This window comes from Topomyia yanbarensis, chromosome 3, assembly GCF_030247195.1.
Source record: "Topomyia yanbarensis strain Yona2022 chromosome 3, ASM3024719v1, whole genome shotgun sequence".
NCBI lineage: Eukaryota > Metazoa > Arthropoda > Insecta > Diptera > Culicidae > Topomyia > Topomyia yanbarensis.
This window is the reverse complement of record NC_080672.1, coordinates 155,921,070-155,944,198: the sequence shown is the minus strand read 5'-3', so window position 1 is coordinate 155,944,198 and position 23,129 is coordinate 155,921,070. Positions and strand designations below refer to the sequence as shown.

Sequence of the window (23,129 nt, the reverse complement as noted above, 5' to 3'; positions counted from 1 at the left end):
TGTTGCAGCATCACGCAGCGAAAGTTGATAATGATTAACACGAGATGCAGCCCGTTGAAGGTTGTGAGCTTTGTAGGGAAAGTCACGAGTTGTGATGTTGGGCCTAAATTGTTCCCTTGTTGTCATTATTGTTTGCCTAATTGTTGAGCCATGACCCGGTGTGGTTTCGCACATGTGGAAGCAGTTAGGTACTTTCTTCGTCTGTTGGGCAGATTCATTTGGTAAATGGTTTTATGGCAGTTTTCGTGTCTAGTTACTATTTGCTGTATGATTTAATCAGGATTTTTAATGATTATGTCTTTTCTTCTTTGCGTGTATTGAAATAAAATGTCTTAATGTGGATCAATTTATATGTTATATATCCAGTAACCATCTCACGCTACCTAAATTTGTACTCTATGCCTTAATTGAAAAATGTGATTTACTAATCACTTTTTTGAAATTTTTCACACATATTGCTACAATTGAAATACAACAGGGAACATCAGCGTTATTAAAAAGTCTTAATTCAAAGTTCGATATCAAAAGAAATCACTTCAATAAATGTTCAAAATTGTTGTAGATATGCTCATTCAACTTAAAGTTATTGATAAATACTAGAAACTGATCCAAAATAATGGTATAGATGACAACCCAAAAGTCTAGGAAAATGTAAGTAGTTCCGAAAATGTATGATAATTATTTGCTGAGAATTGAAATCGCATGACCATTTAGCTTTACAGGTATGAATCGAAAGAAGATAGTTTTTTATATGTTCGAGCTCCATTAGACGGATTAGAGTTCCATTAAAGTCATTTTATAAATAAAAATGTCATGAAATCGGATATTAAAGATAAAACTTTGTAATTCTCGCTCCAATCATATTTATATTAAACATTTATTTATTTATTCATCAATTATTTTTGTTTATTAAATAAATGAACTCATTTTTTATTTATTTATTTATTTATTTATCTATTTACTTATTTATTTATTTATTTATTTATTTTTATTACAGTCAAGTACTGTATGGGCAAAACAGTCCCATATGCATTTTCATCATTTTTAGTTAGCTTCACCAATAACGATTATTTTTACTATACTTCAAGAAATCACAGTAAAAATTACAAGTATGTTCGGTGAAATACGAAAAAACACCAAACCATGGATGTCATACAGGGTAATTTCGGGTGAGATGCCGCACTCTCTGTATCTCGCATATAGGGTCACGTTTATACGGTAATATGATATTGTGAGCTTGTCTTTCGACGAATTACAACACTGGAGATGCAAAAAAAAATCCTTAATATTAACTCACGAAAATTTTATTAATGATTATGTGCGTCCAGTTGCATCACGAAGTGCCGAAAATTTACAGCACCACATTAAATTTTCATTTTTTTAAATCGTTCGATTTTTTTTTGGTAAATCATGCATCGGTTGAATAGCTGGGACCTTTTAGAAGTTATTCAGATCATGAGCATGGTCATCCACAATTCCAGAGGAAAATGTCGTCGTGCGGCATCTCTCCCCTACAATTGGGATAGATGCCGCATCAAAATTGCGGATGAGATGCCGTACTCAATGGCGGAGGATACGTAGAAAAAATGTATTTTTTCACCTCGGAATGTCATTAAATTCATTTGCGTCAGGTATAGGTTGTTAATAAGGTATATCCACAAATTAAAGGACCTAACACTGTGACATACAGGATTATGAGTCTATTTATATGTATTTAAACAGGCGATATGTATATAAGTATTAGTTACTTTGGTTTATTCTTTAAAGTTTCAGGAACCAATTTTCGTGAACGTATTGATTTGTAGTGATGTCAATATTGGGATAAGAACGAAAATTTCAACGAATTGATGCATTTTCAAAATGAATCTTTCAGGAACAAACCTAAGTTATATAAATTCATTGTTAGTAGATACAAACAAAAACTGCTTTTGAGGAACCCCTACCAACACATAGATATGTATCGCTCGTACAAACAAATAAATAAATAGTACCCTTAATCAAGCAATTCTAACTTTGTCGTTACACAAGGTTGCAAAAGAAAAAAAAATTAAATATAGAATAAAAAAATGTTTCTCGAAATGGTAGTACCCCCTTTTGAAAAGTGAAGGTGCTAGCCGATTTATAGGTGTAATCAAACGTCATATGAGTCAGCTGAATACACCTAATCACAAAAACATCAAAGAGAGCTGAAAAATACTTTCGTTCCCCATTTTTCAGTTTATGTCCACGGTGCGGCGTCTCACCCGCACATGCGACATCTCTTCCGCAATGATTTTTTTAAATGTTCGTGGAAATTTGATGAATTGTTTACTTAAAAAAACCATTTCATAATATTTTGGAAACTTGTCGCAATTGATAAAAATGATTTCATCAAATATTTAATGATTTACTTTGATGCAGGTTCGATTTTTAGACATGTGCGGCGTCTCTCCACAAATTACCCTATGAAAAGTACCCGCATACCAGTCCCATATGTGATTTACAAAGCAGTTGAAGGACTGTTCTTCTGCTATGATGTCTGTAGTGAAGCATAGGGGAAAGAGGGTAACAGTGGAACTATGAAAATAATACGTTTTCATAGTTCCACTGTTACCCTCTTTCCCCTACTTATTTATATGGCAATGGGTATTATTGCACAGTAAAAGTACAATATACTTTATGGGTCATTCCACGTCAGATTTGCAACCAAAATTTTGATTCCTTCCAAAAAATTTTCTTTCATTCTTTAGCTCAAAATAATTGACACGTATTGTTTGTTTTGGCTGAATATGATATTTTTTTCAAGTTATTAGTTTTTGAACTTTTGATGTTTAATAAATTGAACATTTTTCTATCACTAATAACTCGGAAGCGATTCGAAATATTGAAAAACATATTAAATAAAAAAAAGTTACGTTTTCAAATGAACTTACCGAAAAAATTCTGCAAAAAAATATTTTTTGTAATATAACTTGAACAAATTGAATTTTTTTAAAGTTGGACCGATCTTTTTTTTTTAATTTTCTTTACATATTAAGAATCATGATCAAAAGATTGTGTAAAAATTTGGGAGTGGATATCAAAATACTTTGCGAGATATTACAATTATAAACTTAAAACAAGGCAATTTTACACTAAACTCCCAAAGATATAATTATAAATTATTTGGAACAGCAAATAAAAAAAATTTGCTTCTGGCAATTGCAGAACACATAAATTACATAACAAAAACAAATATTTCAAAAAAATTTCCAGGGAAATCATACGAAAACGAAACTTTTATTATTTGATGCTTTTTTCCACTAAACAAATATTTTCCAAGTTATCAGGAATTGAAAAATGCTCATTTTATTAAGTTTATGAAATTTAATAAAATATTTAATGAAGTTTCAAAACTCATAAATTGAAAATCAAATCAAATTCAGCCAAAGCCTAAAATTCATATCAATAATTTTAAGCTAAAGAATGCAAAAAAATGGACGGAACTAAAATTGTAGTTGTAAATCTGACGTGAAATGACTCGCATTCTGCAAATTGATTTTTTTGGTGGTGTCAAAGTGTTAGGCAAATAATTTTATTAAAGTAGCCCTGAAAACAATTTTTTTGATAACATAATTATATTAAGAAGATTATGTGAAAATTTCAAGATTGGAGCTCGAAGTATTTTACGAGATATTTCAATTATAACAGGCTTATCACTGGGCGTTTAGTGTAAAATTTCCTTGTGTCAAGTTTATAATTGTAATATCTCGCAAAGTATTTTGATATCCACTCCCAATTTTTTACACAAACTTTTTAACATGATTCTTAATTTTGAATAAAAATAATAAGTAAAAAAATGTGGACATTACAAATAAAATTAATTTGTTTCAAATAATTGCAAATTTCATAGGTAATATAACAACAAATATATTTTGTAAAAATTTTTCCGTAGCTCATTTGAAAACGCAACTTTTTTTTATTTTTGCCTTTCTCAATAGAAAGGTATTGCAATTGCTCTGAAAACCGACTTTTTAACGGAGGCCCGGAGGGCCGAGTGACATATACTATTCGATTCAGTTCGTCGAGTTCGGCAAATGTCTGTGTGTGTGTATGTGTGTGTATGTGCGTCTGTGTGTGTGTACAAGAACACAATCTCACTCACTTTTCTCAGAGATGGATGAACCGATTTTTACAAACTTAGTTCCAAATAAAAGGAGCAACGTTCCCATAGGTTGCTATTGAATTTCTAATGGATCCGACTTCCGGTTCCGGAATTACAGGGTGATGAGTACGAACACGCAGAAAATGTCGATTTTAATAAATTCTGCAATGAATGTATAAAGGTGAATTTTTTTCCAAAATATGACCACAACTGCTTCGATTTATAGTATTAGGTCACTAACATCCATTCAAAGTCTATTTGGCCACATTGGCCACCATCATCGGTTCCGGAAGCCCCGGCGGAAGTATCTAAATTCAGACTAACAGGCACATCGGTTTCTCGGAGATGGCTAGACCGATTCGACTAAACTTGGCCTCAAATGAAAGGTATTGCGTCCCCGTAAATGGCTATTTAATTTCATCCCGATCCGACTTCCGGTTCCGGAGTTACAGGTTGTGGCGTGCGATCACATAGCAAATTATGATTCAAACCGATACTCCGATGAAAGCAAAAAAGGTAAAAATTTCGCTAAAATGTCTCTCAAACAACTTAAATTTGCTGTTCTAGGTCACCGACGGCCAACCAATCTTTCGTTGACTACATTGACCACCATAGACGGTTCCGGAAGTGCCCGGGAAAAGCGGCCATCTTTCAAAATTTACGAACTCACATCAGTTTCCCGGAAATGGTTGGGCCGATTTTCACAAAATTAGTCCCAAATGATAGCTATAATATCCCCATAGATGTCTGTAAAATTTCGTACGGATCGCTTATATGGGTCCGGAAATATAGACTAAATCGTCCGGTCACATATTAAAATTCCCATATAAGCCGGAACTCAAATTTTTTTTCAAAGGGGGGACCTCATGAAATTTCAGAAATCGAATTCGTATTTTTGATGCCAAACATCTTTAAAATGCATGAAACGTCGAGATTTTATGTTATCTCGAAAAAAATTTTTTTTTATAAAAATCGACTTTTTGGGACTGCCGATTTTGCACCTTTTTGCCTTTCTCAATAGAAAGGTATTGCAATTGCTCTGAAAACCGACTTTTTAACGGAGGCCCGGAGGGCCGAGTGACATATACCATTCGATTCAGTTCGTCGAGTTCGGCAAATGTCTGTGTGTGTGTATGTATGTGTGTGTATGTGCGTCTGTGTGTGTGTACGCGAACACAATCTCACTCACTTTTCTCAGAGATGGATGAACCGATTTTTACAAACTTAGTCACAAATGAAAGGTGCAACGTTCCCATAAGCTGCTATTGAATTTCTAATGGATCCGACAACCGGTGCCGGAATTACAGGGTGATGAGTACGATCACGCAGAAAATGTCGATTTTAAGAAATTCTGCAATGAATGTATAATGGTGAAAATTTTTCCAAAATGTGACCACAACTGCTTCGATTTGTAGTATTAGGTCATTAACAGCCATTCAAAGTCTCTTTGGTCACATTGGCCACCATCATCGGTTCCGGAAGCCCCGGCGGAAGTATCCAAATTCAGACTAACAGTCACATCGGTTTCTCGGAGGTGGCTAGACCGAATCAACCAAACTTAGTCTCAAATGAAAGGTGTTGCGTCCCCGTAAATGGCTATTAAATTTTATCCCCAACCGACTTCCGGTTCCGGAGTTACGGGTTGTGGCGTGCGATCACATAGCAAATTGTGATTCAAACCGATACCCCGATGGAAGCAAAAAAGGTCAAAATTTCGCTAAAATGTCTCTCAAACAACTTAACTTTGCAGTTCTAGGTCACCGACGGCCAAACAAACTTTCGTTGACTACATTGACCACCATAGACGGTTCCGGAAGTGCCCGGGAAAAGCGGCCATCTTTCATAACTAGCAAACTCATATCAGTTTCTCGGAAATGGTTGGGCCGATTTTCACAAACTTAGTCCCAAATGATAGCTATATTATCCCCACAGATGTCTGTAAAATTTCGCATGGACCGCTTGTATGGTTCCGGAAATATAGACTGAACGGTCCGGTCACACATGAAATTCCCATATAAGCCGGAACTCAAAATTTTTTTCAAAGGGGGGACCCCATGAAATTTCAGAAATCGAATTCGTATTTTTGATGCCAAACATCTTTAAAATGCATGAAACGTCGAGATTTTATGTTATCACGAATTTTTTTTTTTTTTGAATCGACTTTTTGGGACTTTGCCGATTTCGCACCTTTTTGCCTTTCTCAATAGAAAGGTATTGCAATTGCTCTGAAAACCGACTTTTTAACGGAGGCCCGGAGGGCCGAGTGACATATACCATTCGATTCAGTTCGTCGAGTTCGGCAAATGTCTGTGTGTGTATGTGTGTGTGTGTGTGTGTATTAGGGTGGGGCATTGTTATATGGAAAAACGTAATCATAACCTCATAAACCGAGCACAGCACTTTTTTGGTTCCATTTGCGGCCCCAAACAACTGTGCAAAATTTGGGGTCGATTGGATTTGACCCGGCGTAGCGCATTGCGTTTGAAATTTGTATGGAAATTAGTATGGGAAAACCTACTTTTTTGCATTTTCAATTTTACAGACTACAATTCTTCCTGCAGTATACCAACAATTAGATAGAAGTGTAACCCAGGATATGCTGAACAACTTTGCAGAAGGATGCATGGTGCTAGAATGTCTCTACAACAAGTTATTTCTGTTCAAAGTTCGACAGATCGAATTAATTGCCGAAAATCTTTTTTTTTGCCAACACTGCGGGTGTACCAATGACTTTTCATATAGCATACCAAAATAAAATCATATACTTTAGATTTACCATATCGGTATGTTTGGATGAATTATTCAAAAGCCGTAGCTCAATTTCATGGGCGCAGGTAGTTTCGCAATAGGGCGTAGTGAGGGGAGAGGGGGGGGGGGAGGATTCGACATATAGAAATTCTAACTGAAATATCTGAAATCTTGTCGAGTTGAAATGTTAAGATGTATTATTTTAAAACATTTGCACAATGTCCTATGCATAATAATAACGATGAAACAAAACATACTGTATACCTCTGCATTGACTTGACATTGACTATATCAATTGAAGTTAAGTTGTAGACTGAATCAACTGATGTCGAGTTGATATGTCAGAGGAATGCATTGATTATATTTCAGTTTAACACGCACTATGATTTGAAATGATGCTCTTTTCGATGTTATTCGATCACCTGAAGTAAAAATTGCTGTTGAACTGGGGCTCTTGTGGATTGTGTAAATATTATAAAATAATTCTTCTGAACATTCCAATTCAATAAGATTTCCGTTATTTCAGTTGAAATTTCCATATTTAAAAGTCTACCTCCCTCTCCCCTCACTACGCCCTATTGCGAAACTACCTATGTCCATGAAATTGAGCTAAGGCTTATGATTAATTCATCCAAACATATTAATGTGGTAAATCTAATGTATATGATGTTAATTTGGTGTGCTATATGAAAAGTCATTGGTACACCCGCAATGTTGGCAAAAAAAAGATTTTTGGCAATTAATTCGATCTATCGAACTTTGAACAGCTATAACTTGTTGTAGAGACATTCTAGCACCATGCATCCTTCTGCAAAGTTGTTCAGCATATCCTGGATTACACTTCTATCTAATTGTTGGTATACTGCAGAAAGAATTATAGTCTGTAAAATTGAAAATGCAAAAAAGTAGGTTTTCCCATACTAATTTCCATACAAATTTCAAACGCAATGCGCTACGCCGGGTCAAATCCAATCGACCCCAAATTTTGCACAGTTGTTTGGGGCCCCAAATGGAACCAAAAAAGTGCTGTGCTGAAAAAACGATCATTTTGCCCCACCCTAGTGTGTATGTATGTGTGTGTATGTGCGTATGTGTGTGTGTGTACGCGAACACAATCTCACTCACTTTTCTCAGAGATGGATGAACCGATTTTGACAAACTTAGTCTCAAATGAAAGGTGCAACGTTCCCATAGGCTGCTATTGAATTTCTAATGGATCCGACAACCGGTTCCGGAATTACAGGGTGATGAGTACGAACACGCAGAAAATGTCGATTTTAATAAATTCTGCAATGAATGTATAATGGTGAAAATTTTTCCAAAATATGAACACAACTGCTTCGATTTGTAGTATTAGGTCACTAACATCCATTCAAAGTCTATTTGGCCACATTGGCCACCGTCATCGGTTCCGGAAGCCCCGGCAGAAGTATCTGAATTCAGAATAACAGTCACATCGGTTTCTCGGAGATGGCTAGACCGATTTGACTAAACTTGACCTCAAATGAAAGGTATTGCGTCCCCGTAATTGGCTATTTAATTTCATTCCGATCCGACTTCCGGTTCCGGAGTTACAGGTTGTGGCGTGCGATCACATAGCAAATTGTGATTCAAACCGATACTCCGATGAAAGCAAAAAAGGTAAAAATTTCGCTAAAATGTCTCTCAAACAACTTAAATTTGCTGTTCTAGGTCACCGACGGCCAACCAAACTTTTGTTGACTACATAGACCACCATAGACGGTTCCGGAAGTGCCCGGGAAAAGCGGCCATCTTTCAAAATTTACGAACTCACATCAGTTTCCCGGAAATGGTTGGGTCGATTTTCACAAGCTTAGTCCCAAATGATAGCTATAATACCCCCACAGATATCTATAAAATGTCGTACGGATCGCTTATATGAGTCCGGAAATATAGACTAAACCGTCCGGTCACATATGAAATTCCCATACAAGCCGGAACTCAAAAATTTTTTTCAAAGGGGGGACCCCATGAAATTTCAGAAATCGAATTCGTATTTTTGATGCCAAACATCTTTAAAATGCATGAAACGTCGAGATTTTATGTTATCTCGAAATTTTTTTTTTATAAAAATCGACTTTTTGGGACTTTGCCGATTTCGCACCTTTTTTCAGTTCAATATTACCGTGGCTGTTTTTTCTTTTTCAAAATTTTACCACTCGAATAATGATTTATTTTCCTGTATATAGTTGTCATGTGATGTATAATAATAAAATGTAATATATGCATTTAAAAGCTTTTAATGAATATAAACATCGCACACATTCTCATGATTCATAATTGAGAAAGGCACAATTGCACCGCTAGGTGGATTAAAATAGGTTTTTCATATGTTTTTCAATATATCGAATTGTTTCCGAGTTATCAGTGATAGAAAAATGCTCAATTTTATAAACTTCAAAAGTTCAAAAACTAATAATGCAATTGTGCCTTTCTCAATCATGAACACGAGAATTTTTTAGTTGCTTATATTTATTAAAAGCTTTCAAATGTATACATTACAATTTTATTATATATGACTTGACAACTATATACAAGAAAAGAAATCATTATTCGAATTCTAAAATTTTGCTAAAGAAAAAACAGCCACGGTAATAGTCGCCACGATCCCAAAAAGTCGATTTTTATAACAATTTTTTTTCAAGATTATATAAAATCTCGACGTTTAATGGATTTTAAAGATGTTCAAAATTTTGAGCTCCGGCTTATATGGGAATTTCATATGTGACCGGACGGTTTAGTCTATATTTCCGGAACCATATAAGTGATCCGTACGAAATTTTATAGACATCTGTGGGGATATTATAGCTATCATTTGGGACTATGTTTGTGAAAACCGGCCCAACCCTTTCCAAGAAACTGACGTGAGTTAGTTAATTTTGAAAGATGGCCGCTTTTCCGGGGCACTTCCGAAGCCGTCTATGGTGGTCAATGTAGTCAACGAAAATTTGGTTAGCCATCGGTGACCTAGAACTGCAAATTTAAGTTGTTTTAAAGACATTTTAGCGAAATTTTTACCTTTTTTGCTTCCATCGGAGTATCGGTTTCAATCGCAATTTGCTATGTGATCGCACTCCACAACCCGTAACTCCAGAACCGGAAGTCGGATCGGGATGAAATTAAAATGCCATTCACAGAAGCCCAACACCTTTCATTTGAGACTAAGTTTGGTTGAATCGGTCTAGCCATCTCAGAGAAACCGATGTCACTGTTATTCTGGATTTAGAAACTTCTGATGGGCCTTCCGGAACCGATGATGGTGGCCAATGTGGCCAAAGAGACTTTGAATGGCTGTGAGTGACCTAATACTACAACTCGAAGTAGTTGTGGTTACATTTTGGAAATTTTTTTACCTTTATACATTCATTGCAGAATTTATTAAAATCGACATTTTCTGTGTGATCGTACTCATCACCCTTTAATTCCGGAATCGGTAGTCGGATCCATTAGAAATTCAATAGCAGCCTATGTGTACGTTGTACCTTCCATTTGAGACTAAGTTTGTCAGAATCGGTTCCGCCATCTTTGAGAAAAATGAGTGACATTTTTGGTCACATACACACACAGACGCACATACATACACACATACATACATACATACATACAGTGCTGCAGATCGGTTCAACGGATGCAGATCGACGTCGGAGGGCACGTGATTGCATCGAAACGTGCATTGAAGCAATTGGGAGTTATAATCGACGACCTGTTGAGCATCAACAATCACGTTGATTACGCCTGTGAAAAGTCGGCGAAGGCAACGAACGCAATAGCGAGAATCATTCCAAACGTAGGCGGTCCGAGAAGCAGCACGAGACGTCTGCTATCTACTGTTTCGTCATCGATACGGAGTTCCTGCCTGGAGTGCTGCGCTGAAAACCAAGCGGAACCGTGAAAAGCTAAACAGGACATTCCGACTGATGGCCGTACGAGTCGCGAGTGCCTACAGAACAATATCGTCGGAGGCAGTATACGTTATCGCCGGGATGATCTCCATCTGCATTACCCTGGCGGAGGACGTGGAATGCTATCAGCGGAGAATTGCACGTAACGCTAGGAGACTGGTTCGAGCGGACTCGTTGGCTAAATGGCAACAGGAGTGGGACAACGCGGAGAAAGGAAGGTGGACCCACCGACTCATCCCAAATGTATCGGCCTGGGTACATAGGAAGCATGGAGAGGTGAACTTCCATTTGACGCAGTTTTTGTCCGGGCACGGATGCTTCCGGAAGTACTTGCATCGGTTTGGACATGCTTCGTCACCCCTTTGCCCGGAGTGTGCGACTGTGCAAGAGACACCGGAACACGTGGTCTTCGAATGCCCTAGATTCGAAGAAGTTCGTAGGGGTATACCTGGTATGACAGTGGACAATATCGTCGAAGAGATGTGCCGTGACGAACATACCTGAGACGCTGTCAACAGAGTGGTCTCGAGCATACTCTCCGAGCTGCAGAGGAAGTGGCGAAGAGACCAGCAAGAAGTCGCAAATCGGGTTTCGAGAGAAATTCCGCCGCCGGGGAACTCTCCAACTGTGTAGTCTAGGTCCACCGCCGGGGACCAGTTGAGTAGTACGTGATGTAGCACCGAGTTGGGTCGTCGGGGAGCCTGGGAACCGGACGTCAAGCTTCACCGAAATCGCTAAACCGACCGCGACATCCTACCGGGTAGCTCGTGAGTAGGCTAGATCCACCGTCGGGAATTAGACCGAGTAGACCCCGTCGCAGAGCTAGCAGTGGGTCGTTGGGACGCTGGTGAACTGGAAGTTACGCTCCAACCGGAATCGCCGAATAGACCTCAGCACCTACTGTATGGTCCGTTGAGTAGGCTAGATCCACCGCCGGGGACTAGATCGAGTAGATCGGGACGACGCGGAGAGCTAAATGGCTCACAAAAACGAACATCGGAATCAGGAGAAATCTACCGCTCGGTTGCAGGAGAATAGGCTAGATCCATTGTTGGGGACTAGACTGAGTAGTTCGCGAACAAGTGAGGGCGGGAGCTGAATGGCTCATCGGGAAAGTAGAGCGAAACGGAACGAGAGGAAGTCAAAGGGCTCAAGAAATTGTGGTGCTAAAACAAAAGAAGAATCGGTATCGGGAGAGCCTCCTTCGCCGGGGAACTTTCCGTCGGCGTAAGCTAGATCCACCGCCGAAGACTAGACTGAGTAGACCGCGACGAAATACCACCAGTCGCAGGTCGTCGGGGCATCAGCGAACCGGACGCCCTGCTTCACCGAAATCGCCGAACTGACCTCGACATCTGGTTGGTTGGCTCGGTTTCGGGAGAACTTCTGTCGCCGGGGAATTCTCCGTCGGAGTAGGCTAGGTCCTTCGTCGGGGACTAGACCAAGTAGTTCGCGAACAAGTCTGGTGCTCAACGAGTAAACGGCGCTGAATGGTGCGAGAAGGGAGTTACGGTGCTAACTGGCATAAGGGAGCCGAAGGGCTCGGTGAATTCGACAGTCTGAAGTTTTCCGCCCAGACTGTATTCGTAGGGGAGGAGTACTAAGCCTCGACTCACAGCCAGCTTTCCGACTGCCATGCAGAACTTGCCAGTCTGTGTGGATGGTAGAGAATTGGTGGTGTGTAGAGGAGTGGGGCTGTAACCCTGCGGAAGAAACGAACTAGTAAGTAGTTGAATTAGAGTGTGTGCTATGCACATAAAAACCCCTCCCCGAAGTAATGCCGCAAGGTAGTACCGGGGAGGAATCAGGTTCTGGGCACGAGCAGTGGTTTTTTAGCGGGTCGGGTGATGGCAGCCCAAACCCGTTCCCTGAGACATTGGGGTTTTTGTACATTTTCCTTCAGGTATCAGGGTTTTCCTGAAATTTTTTTTACTGCTCTCTAAAAAAAACATACATACACACGCACGAACTCGACGAACTGAATCGAATGGTATATGTCACTCGGGCCTCCGGGCCTCCGTTAAAAAGTATGTTTTCAGAGCAATTGCTATACCTTTTTATTGAGAAAGGCAAAAAGGAGCTTATTTTAGGCTAATAAGTACTAATGAAATCGAAACATTTGGTTTGGCTTAGCAAGTCAATTCATGATGCATTATGCTATATTTTTTTTTTTTTTTTTTTTTATTTCAATTATAGAGGTTTTAACCTTAAGGTCATTCGCCTCTTCAGGTTAGAAAAATCTCTTAGGAAAAATTTCTAACCCTATGTGCGGGGTCGGGACTCGAACCCAGGTGCGCTGCGTACAAGGCAATCGATTTACCAATACGCTGCGCCCACTCCCTATGCTATATTTCTCCTTAGTGGAGAACAATCTTGGTAAAATTGACTTTTCTCCATGAAGGAGTAAATTGCTTAAAACCATCTTTGCGCGTGAATAACACAAAATTTATAACTAAGTTAGTTATGGAATGTTCGTATTTGCGAGCAGAACAGTAATAAATTGGATAGAATCGCTATCCCGCTTTCCGCGGGGAAACGAATGATTCTTGAAAGCACACACATGACTAGCCGCGTTGTTCTGTTTACCACAGCAATGTGTTGGAAGGTCAGAACTCGCTTTTACGGACACTCTGACGGTTACTTACATTGGGAAAATGTGTTCTGGGAATAGAAGCAAGCGGACAAAGATGAATAAACTTTCGCGATTGAATCATTCTCGGCTGTCTCTCATATCTGTCTTTTGGTTGGTTATGGAGTCGAACTGTTGCGGTTCGTCGTAGCTTAGCGCGATTTATGGAAAGCCATTTTTACACTGAAGTGGACACAAAACAAGTCTCGTAAACAATGGCCACGCAGACTCTATATATATATATATATATATATATATATATATATATATATATATATATATATATATATATATATATATATATATATATATATATATATATATATATATATATATATATATATATATATATATATATATATATATATATATATATATATATATATATATATATATATATATATATATATATATATATATATATATATATATATATATATATATATATATATATATATATATATATTATAAAGTTAATTGTTGCCAGTGGCAGAAAATGCAGGCTACAGCTGTCTGAAGTTTTCACGCTGGTCATACCAATCACCCTCATTTGCGAAACTTGTTTGTTGTCAATATTTTAACACAAACTTCAAGGTTTGTTGCGAGTTAAGCGCTTCGGGCTTGATTCAATCGAGTCTCGAATAAAATACATTGCTGATTTCTTACTATTTTTTTGTTTTTTATGCTTCCATTCCGAATGTTATGTGGCCGTTAGTTAGAGCAGCGTCTGACATCTTTGCTCAACGCATTCAGTCAAATGGTAGCGCAACAACATGGGCACCTGATTCGAGTTTTTGTTGCGCTCCAACACGAGAATTTCACCGTTTTTAGGGCATTTGTGTTATTATTTTAGTTCTTAACAACGAAGCAAAGCTGCTGATGTAATTTTGTACGCATTCGATTGATTGTAGGCAGAGTTATTAATAAGCTAGTGAGGCACCCTCCTTAATGTGGTGAAAATAGGCACTTGACCCTATGTATTTTTTTTTCAATATTTAATGTATGTATCAACACCTGTTCGAGTGCTATTGAACAATCAACAAATAGAGCAAAAGCTATCCCTAACTAATATGCATTGTTCTACAACTCAGGGTCGGATCCAGAAATAAATCGAAGGAGGTTTGAAATTTCGATAGTGATATGTACATGTACATATGTAAAAACATCAATGAATTCAAAACAGTTTTGATTGTCGAATCGGGTTTAGAATGATTATGAGTTTTAAACGACTTTAAAATAGCAAATAATTTAAAAATTCTCAAAGCGCTAAACATTTTCGGAGGGGGGTTCCAGGACCCTTCCCCTGCATTCGCCACTGTTACAACTAGATGAAAGACATTATCATCATTACATGTATATGTACGTCATGTTTTTGGATACCGGTTCGATCCATCCAAGCATGTAATACAAAATTAACAAAAAAAAACAAATACGAAGACAAAGAAGGCAGCTGATCAAAACTTTGCTGACCACGGAAGCGAGTTCCGTAGTGGTAGACAGCAGAAATAAAATTACACTGCACGTATACATATAATTCGTACACACAGGTGAAACAACGCGATCTCAATCAAGAGTCGGTTAACGACCTTGGCCGAATCAACCTGACGCCGGTTGTACACGCTCAGTCGGGCCCGGATTGGTGAGAAACATGCGGAGCTCTTCGACCGGTTCGGTTTGAAACAAGTTTTATTACCACTATTTTTTCTAGAAGAAGCAACCACTTGAACTGGAGCTAAAATTAATGTGAAATAATTCTCGGATACGATGTCTGAAAAAATTGTTCAAATAGTTCTGATGTTATAAATTTTAAATTTCTTAGCAGTATCATACCGTTGAGAAAAAGCTTTTTCTTATATAAAATTGTAGCCTCACACAACGAAATAGATTTGATTACGTTTTAGTTACTCATTCAGAATGAAAATAATATTATCTTTAACATAGCCGAATAAGGCTGATTCATTTTCATTCGTCTGATGGTCAAGTAGTGGAAAGGGAGTACAGTGAAACACATTCTTTCACGATTTAGTTTTGGTCAGATTACTACATGTTATTTGTATAGTTGAAAGTCATACATAGTTCCACTATGTAGTTATCTAATACATATATTTTTCCAACTAGTAAAATTAAAGGAAATAACTTTTTACATTTCTTACAAATAGGATTCGCTTTAACTTTGGTGGTTGTATTTTCGTCGCATCTCTTTTTTCTGCTCTATCTCGGAGCCTCACTTGGTCCATGAAATGGTTCGACCTTTTGCGCTTTGATTTAACTCTCGACTCTTCTTTTGCTTTTTGTCTCCATCTATCACGTCACCATTTAGCTCTCGTCCCAGTGAGCCATTTTAATGCTGATTCCATGAGCTATTGAGCTCCTGTTCCCTTGAGTCATTCAGCTCCCAGTTAGAGTTCCCTGAACTCTTAAGTGGGAGTAAATTTACACGATTTTTTTTTCTAGGTGTGCATATAGAAGATTGAATCTAGTATTTCTGAGAGCAACATTTTGCTCGGTGTTGATTTCCACTGAGTTTGTGGCATGCACATACTATGCTGCTAGGAGCTTTAAGAGTTGCACAGTTTTGTGATAATTTGAAGGAAAACATCAAACGCTTATGCCATTGATGCAAATTTGTTTTATGACCTATTTCTATACCCTTACCTCCCTCTCCATGGACAAGCGTGGACTTTTTCGTACCCCCTACCCACCACATAATTGTCCACGTGGTATATGGATGGCCCCTTATTTTAAAACAATGAATCCAGTTTGATATACAAGATGGGGAAGAATAGTTTCAATGAAAAAAACCTGTTTTAATCCACCTAGCGGTGCAATTGTGCCTTTCTCATTTCTCTAAACTATGATATAATAGCAGGTTCGTACAATATAACATTATGGAAATGTCTTTCATTCTTATTACACTTGGTAAGTATATATAAGAGCACGTTTTTGCATTCATCGCGGTATCGGTTTGAATCGGAGTTTTCTATGTGATCGCACTCCACAACCCGTAACTCCGGAGCCGGAAGTCGGATGGAGATGAAATTTAATATCAGTTTCTGGGGACGCAACACCTTTCATTTGAGACTAAGTTGATCAAATCGGTCTAGCCATTTTCGAGAAACCAATATAACCGTTATTCTGAATTTGGATACTTCAGGATCCGTCGATGGTGGCCAGTGTGGCCAAAGAGACTTTGAATGACTCTTGGGGACCTAGATCTACAAATTCAACAGTTGTGTTTACATTTTGGAAAAAAAATTCACCTTTTTACATTCATCGCAGAATTCGTTAGAATCGGGATTTGCTGCGTGATCGTACGTATCACCCTGTAATTCAGAAACCAGAACTCGGATCCACACAAAATTCAACAGCAGCTGATGAACCTTTCATTTAAAATCAATTTTGTCAAAATCGGTTCAGAAAATTCCGAGAAACCGATGTGGACAAATCAACAAATTTTGTTTCGTAACCATACTCTTCAACTCGTAATCCGGAATAAGATGTCGGTTGAAAATGAAATTCAATAGCAACCTATGGGAATATTATACCTTTCATTTGAATCTTAGTTTGTAAAAATCGGTTCAGCCATCTCCGAGAAACCGATGTGTACATTTTGTTAACAAATCCGCACATACACACACATACATTCATACATATATACATACATACATACATACATACATACATACATACATACATACATACATACATACATACATACATACATACACACATACATACACACAGATATTTTGCGATCTCGGCGAATTGAGTCGAATGTTATATGAGACTCGACCCTCCGGGCCTCGGTTAGAAAGTCGGTTTTTGGAGCAATTGCATAACCTTTCTATATAAGAAAGGCAAAAGAATAATATTTAATTAGCTTAATAAGCATGAGTTCAATGTTATCTTCTTGTGATTTTAATTTGGAAAGGCTGGTGGAATGGGTTTGAACAGTGGAGGATGCGTCAGAAATCCTTCATCTTATTTCGGTATATGGGGTGGATGAAGGAAATGCGGGCGTGAGGGTGGTCCAAGAGGAGAGGAGTGATGAAGGAGGGAGGTTTAAGGGCAAGGCGGGGGGAGGGACGGCGACGCAATACTCAACTGCATATTTTGCCTTCCATTTGAGACTTGGTTTGAGAATTTCGGTTCAGTCATCACCGAAGAACCGATGTGACTTTAATTGTGGAATATGCCCGGAATTCCGGACTACCGGAATCGTCGATAGTGGACAATATATTCAAAGAATGTTTGATTGGCAATCAGTGATCTAGATCTGCGATTAGAAGTAATTTGGTGACCATTTCAATAGTTTTTGGTCTCTGAGGTATTACGATTGTACCGATTTATATGGGAAATTCCAGTGTATCCTTACTAACACCCCTGTAACTCCGAAAGCAAGAGTCAAAACCGAATGAAACTCAGCAGCAGTCAATGGCATTAGAGTATCTTTCATTTGAAATCAAGTTTGTAAAAATCGGTAGAGAATTCGTTGTGGAATGGGTGAGATATTAGCTTAGGAACTTGGCGGGTTCCCCGGGGGCGTCATGAACCGTCATAGGTGGCCAATGTGGTCAAAGCTGCTTTGATTGATCATTAGTGATCCAGACCCGCAAACTAGAGTAATGTTACATCAATTTTAATATGTTTTACATCATTTGAACATCATGGTGGTACCAGTTTATATGGGAATTTGCTGTGTGACCGCACTCTTCAACCCGTAACTCCGGAACCGGAAGTCGGATCAACTAAAAATTCAATAGCAGCTTATGGGAGCGTTATACCTTTCAGATGAAACTAAGTTTGCAAAAATTGGTTCAGCCATCTCTGAGAAAATTGTGTGAGTTTAAATGACACACACACATACACACACATACATACACACACAGACATTTTCCGATCTCGACGCACTGAATCGAATGGTGTATGACACTCGGCCCTCCGGGCCTCGGTTAAAAAGTCGATTTTTACAATGATTGCATAACCTTTCTTTATATGAGAAAGGCAAAAAGGTGCGAAATCGGCAGTCCCAAAAAGTCGATTTTTATAAAAAAAATTTTTTTTGAGATAACATAAAATCTCGACGTTTCATGCATTTTAAAGATGTTTGGCATCAAAAATACGAATTCGATTTCTAAAATTTCATGAGGTCCCCCCTTTGAAAAAAAATTTGAGTTCCGGCTTATATGGGAATTTCATATGTGACCGGACGGTTTAGTCTATATTTCTGGAACCATATAAGCGATCCGTACGAAATTTTATAGACATCCGTGGAGATATTATTCTACATGACATGACAACTATATACAAGAAAAGAAATCATTCGAGTTCTAAAATTTTGCGAAAGAAAAAAACAGCCACGGTAATATTGAATTGAAATAGCCTTTCTTTATATGAGAAAGGCAAAAAGGTGCGAAATCGGCAAAGTCCCAAAAAGTCGATTTTTATAAAAAAAAAATTTTTTCGAGATAACATAAAATCTCGACGTTTCATGCATTTTAAAGATGTTTGGCATCAAATATACGAATTCGATTTCTGAAATTTCATGAGGTCCCCCCTTTGAAAAAAAATTTGAGTTCCGCCTTATATGGGAATTTCATATGTGACCGGACGGTTTAGTCTATATTTCCGGAACCATATAAGCGATCCGTACGAAATTTTATAGACATCTATGGGGATATTATAGCTATCATTTGGGAATAGGTTTGTGAAAATCGGCCCAACCATTTCCAGGAAACTGATGTGAGTTCGTAAATTTTGAAAGATGGCCGCTTTTCCCGGGCACTTCCGGAACCGTCTATGGTGGTCAATGTAGTCAACGAAAGTTTGGTTGGCCGTCGGTGACCTAGAACAGCCTAGGAAGTCGGATCGGTATGAAATTAAATAGCCATTTACGGGGACGCAATATCTTTCATTTGAGGCCAAGTTTAGTCGAATCGGTCCAGCCATCTCCGAGAAACCGATGTGACTGTTATTCTGAATTTAGATACTTCCGCCGGGGCTTCCGGAACCGAGGATGGTGGCCAATGTGGCCAAATAGACTTTGAATGGATGTTAGTGACCTAATACTACAAATCGAAGCAGTTGTGGTCATATTTTGGAAAAATTTTCACCTTTATACATTCATTGCAGAATTTATTAAAATCGACATTTTCTGCGTGTTCGTACTTATCACCCTGTAATTCCGGAACCGGAAGTCGGATCCATTAGAAATTCAATAGCAACCTATGGGAACGTTGCACCTTTCATTTGAGACTAAGTTTGTCAAAATCGGTTCAGCCATCTCTGAGAAAAATGAGTGACATTTTTGGTCACATACACACACACATACACACACACATACATACATACACACGTACATACGAACACACAGACATTTGCCGAACTCGACGAACTGAATCGAATGGTGTATGTCACTCGGCCCTCCGGGTCTCCGTTAAAAAGTCGGTTTTCAGAGCAATTGCAATACCTTTCTATTGAGAAAGGCAAAAACATACAGCTATTTTTAAAACTAGGGATACAGAACATAAATTCGATTATTGTAACGGAGGCTTATGCTTGGTCAAGATATTCAAAAAGGGGCCTATTTCCAACATCGGTGTAGCAGCAGTTGTATCAGGGACTTATATGATGACCGGGACAGAAGAGCAAAACTTACAACTTTCGGACATACGGGAGATCAGCGACATGAGCCTTACGCTAGTAAGAAGTCGAGAACCGAGTTCTTCAGACCCACGGGGAATCCTTCAAAAGTTGTCAGACTATCGGGTCGTTCTCGCTCCAGTTTCGTTTTATGCGGGCCTAGTGGTAAGGGCGATGATGGTCGCATAGTGACACTCTGGTATTGGTTGGCACTACAAGGTTTCTGTGCACACCCAGAAAACGTGCTCATTGGCGTGATAGTCCTCGTCACAAACGCACAGACTTCTCGGTATGCTTAATACGACGCAAATGCGCATCCAACGTGTAGTGGTTGGACATCAGCCGGAACATTACACGAATGAAATCCCAATACACATCCATCCCCCTGAATCAAGGCTTCGTTTATATTATCGGGATAATCGAATGTAGCCATCGTCCAAGTTCTCCATTGTTCCCCGAGGTTTTCCAAGTGTTGAGTGTACTCTTATGACAGATACTGAAAAAATTGTGGACTACCCTATTTATCAACAGTTGTTACGGCATTTAATTAGCAAGGGACTGGAAGGTGAAGTATATTTTTAAATATTTAGAGCCATAGTACTCAAGGGAGAGCAAGGAGTTGAAGGGAGAAAGTTTAGAAAAGCGTGGAAGGATCATATATGCAAGCTTAGAGCTCATCGGCGACTTAATCTTTTGTCTGCTACCGTAGGTTTCCGACATATGGTTTTGTCGATGATTTTCATATAATGATCACCGGTATTTGCATTAACACACTTTTTGATTTGATGCAACAAGCCTTGTGTGTTACTGAGCAATAGTGTTTTCATGTTGGACTATCAGTTAATCCAAACCAAACATCAATGGCGCTTTTCGCGCAACGAAGGATTACAACCGGAGCTCGTCCGTTGTTGTTCTTTGACTCTGAAATTGATGTCGCAGATCAAGTTTAGTACGCTGGGGCAGTTCTTGACTAACAACTTAATTGGACATCGATTTCAGAATCAAGAAAGTATGCAAGGCCTTCGGCTTTCGGCAAATCTTGGGGACTCAAACCCACCAGCTTTCGTCGAGTTAGTGGAACTACACAACAATTGTTAGACCAGTACTGGCAAACGGGTGGATCTACACAACAATTGTTACACCAATACTGGATGCCTTGTTTGGTGGTAGAAGGAAGAAGTTATGACAATCCTATCAAAGTTAAACCATCTTCAGAGGATGGCCTTGATGGCGATGACTGGTGCGTTCTCGACAACACCAACTGCTGGTCTAGAGGCACTCTTTAACATAAGGTCATGTTTGTGTTTCTGAAACAAGATGCACTTTCTTGCGCATTCCGTCTTAAGGCTTTGTAACCGTAACCCAATAGATCGTGCAACTATTCACACAAAACTGTGGTCCCAATTGGTTACTTAGGATGGGTATACACTTGCTCCCAGTGACCTTACACTCACTTGTAGTTTTCCTTTCAAAACTTTCAATGTGAGAATTCCTCCTCGGAATAAATGGCTGTCTGGCTGGATGAAGCGACAACTTAAGGAATATGTAGTGTGTTATACTGACGGTTATTTGTTGAAGGGTCGAGCTGGTGCTGGAGTCTATTGTCGTGAAATGAGATTAAACCAATCTCATTCGCTTGGTAGATACTGTACCGTATTCCAAGCAGAAATCTTTGCGATTCTGTGAGGCGTACAATCGGCACTTCAACAAGGAATTTGTTGTAACAGAATCTACTTTTGCTCTGAAAGTTCAGGCTGCCCCGAAAGTACTTAGTTCGATAGATTCGAGATCGAAATGAATAACCGCATGTCGAACTCAAGTCGAAGAACATAGCATTTCAAATGCTATCTACCTTCTATGGATACCTGGTCATTTCGGTATTACTGGAAATGAATGGGCGGAATTGACTAGAGCGGGCGCTGCGAATGACTTCATTGGTCCTGAACCAGTTCTACCACTTTCGATAGGTTTGATAAAGCACAAGATTCGCTCCCCGTGCAAAGTCTGATAACAAATTGAGAACTAAACTTGATGTTGTGATGTAGTAGGGAATGCTTGCTCAGGTTGTTATAATTTTTGTCGTTTTAACGGTTAAAAGATCAAAATCGAAAGCAGAAAAATTGCACTATGACATCAAACAGAAAACTATTTATGCTATCAGTGAAAGCAAATTGAAAACTTATTGAGATGGTGAAATATTTCATTGATAACAAAATAAGGAATCAATTTGATGTTTGTCACAGAAATAGAAACAAACATTTTTTTCTAAAAATGTAAGCACATCAAAGTGAGATCAAAATATGATGTCATATCTGAAAAAGTTTAAACTGATATCAAAATAAGATTTCAATTTGATGCTTGATATCAAAATATGTTGTCTATTTGCTGTAATTTTGATGTTGGACTTTGCTCGGGTCTTGGGCTGCATCCGAACATGTCAACCAATGGCGTAGCTTACAAACTTGTGTTAAAACAATGACTTCTCTGCTGGATGTGCGTCCGAAAATGTCAAAGAATTTACTGCATTTTCCAAGCACAATTGCAGTATGCTAGTCAGTTCACTGACAGGGCATTGCAAACTCAATTATCACATGGCTACTATTCAGCGTGCTGAGTATTATTTGTGTAATATTTGTGAACCCAATTACGGAACTTCGTATCATTTGACATTGACATTTATAATTGCTCTGCAGTAATGCAATTGCGTTCAGCACCTGCACCTGCAGATCATTCAGCATCCTTCCGGGGGTGCAGAATGCTCTGTTTTAATTATTCTGAGTAGTTTTTTTCCTTATCAACCATACCACTTTCCCAATCCTTCCCATCAGGGAAATGATGAAAAGGCAAACCTGGCAAGACACAAATCTCCGATCTACATGGGGAACGTGCCAGTCGCTACTGATTCCTAATACCGATCATACTGAAATTTTTCACAGTTTTCCTTATTAAAACAACTATTTCGAGTACAAAACATATTTAGTTGAATGGCCATTTCAATTTAAACCGAACGACTTTTTGTACTGTGCATGAAAAATAAACTGGGCGGTTATGGGGTAAGGGACCA

The 23,129-nt window shown here is 38.5% G+C and overlaps 1 protein-coding gene across 3 annotated transcripts in view; it reads left to right on the top strand.

Annotated features, from left to right (window-relative positions):
* Nucleotides 1–23,129, top strand: part of LOC131691737 (protein yippee-like) — a 256,645-nt gene that overhangs the window by 170,585 nt on the left and 62,931 nt on the right. The gene's annotated exons all lie outside the window — the stretch shown is intronic.